Below are 1,375 nucleotides of genomic sequence, written 5' to 3' on the forward strand. Positions count from 1 at the left end.
GAAATGGAAATGTGTCTTAGTTCAGAATAAAAGGCTTGCTTAAATACTATACAATTTCCCAAACTCCCCTACCTAGGTATGACTGAGCTAAGCAATTCCTCGTTCACACCTCAGTTTCACCCTCCTCCCCTCAAACAATTCAGCATGGTAGAGCTGGATGTGGAATTCTAATTTGGAGCCCACATCAAGTGCCAATCTTTCAAAAGATTACAGATCTTTGATATCAGTGTGTGGGAACAAATCTGTATCTCTTCAGGTGCCATGCTTAGTAACAATGAAAAGGTGGCAGGTTTCTCTCCTTGCATTTGAAAGGCCAGAGAATTCTCATTTACTTTTCCATTGTGCATTCAGCAAGAGCCTGATATGCTGCCACTTCGGCTATCAACTTATCCACACAACCCTGCCCTATGCTAGTGCTGACCATTTCTTTCAAGGGTTGCAAAGTGTCTCTAGAACAGGGATGGACAAAATATAGCCTACAGTCCAGATCTGGCCTGCCAAGGGATTTTGTCTGGCCCACAGCAGGTCCCTTGGCCCTGCCTGACCCACAGGTGGGGAGCAGCACAGGCCCTGGCACATGTGGCCGGTCCTGCCACCTTGGGGCATACAGTGGGGCTGGGGCAAGGGCTGGACTTGTTTCCTGGCAGCCCCTGCAGTGGCAGCTCCTTCTGGCTGCCGTTGCCAGTCTCCACTACTGCCTGGGCACCCCAGCCCATCTGCTCTGCATCTGCTGCTGGAAGCACTAGTAAGCAGAAAGGTGGGATCTCCACAGAGAAAAGGCCACAACCTGTATCGGCAGTGGGCATGGCCAGGCAGATAGAATGGGGTCATGGGTGGGTGGGGATTGGCATCCAGGAGCAAAATGGCTGGGGCGGGGCTGGGATCAGAGGGTAGTGGCAGTGTGGGACTGGGGCCACGGCAGAGCCACAATACGCGATCCACATGCCCCTGCCCATGGAACTGCCCATCGCAGAGGCATGCAAGGAGCATATTGTGGCTGTGCCCCAGCCCCCGACCCTGCACTGTCACCGTCCAGTGACCCCAACCCCACTCCGACCAACTTGTTTTGCTCCCAGATGCCACTCCCCACCTGGGTAAGTGCAGGGCAGAGCCACCCAGGGAGTTTTCGTAAGCTGTTGCAGGTGGGGTGGGGGAGCAGATGTTGACCCGGCCCACAACAGCTCATCAATACTCCCTAAGTGGCTCTCTGGTCCAACTAATTGCCCACTCTAGAACATACCAAAGGACATGTATACTAAGGCTCCTTGTCTCAAGAAGCAAGGGCCTGTGCAACAGTGTCTGACTTAAGAGGGAAAAAAATCCTCTGTGCATTTATTAAATCTGTTGCTAGGTGACACCATTTTATAGGCAACAT

General features: G+C 52.4%; 1 protein-coding gene across 1 annotated transcript in view; it reads right to left on the reverse strand.

Moving 5' to 3' along the window:
* EPB41L4B (erythrocyte membrane protein band 4.1 like 4B) overlaps positions 1 to 1,375 on the reverse strand; it is a 223,020-nt gene that overhangs the window by 170,116 nt on the left and 51,529 nt on the right. The window lies entirely within an intron of this gene.

This window comes from Alligator sinensis, unplaced genomic scaffold (genome assembly GCF_000455745.1).
Source record: "Alligator sinensis unplaced genomic scaffold, ASM45574v1 scaffold790_1, whole genome shotgun sequence".
Classification (NCBI taxonomy): domain Eukaryota; kingdom Metazoa; phylum Chordata; order Crocodylia; family Alligatoridae; genus Alligator; species Alligator sinensis.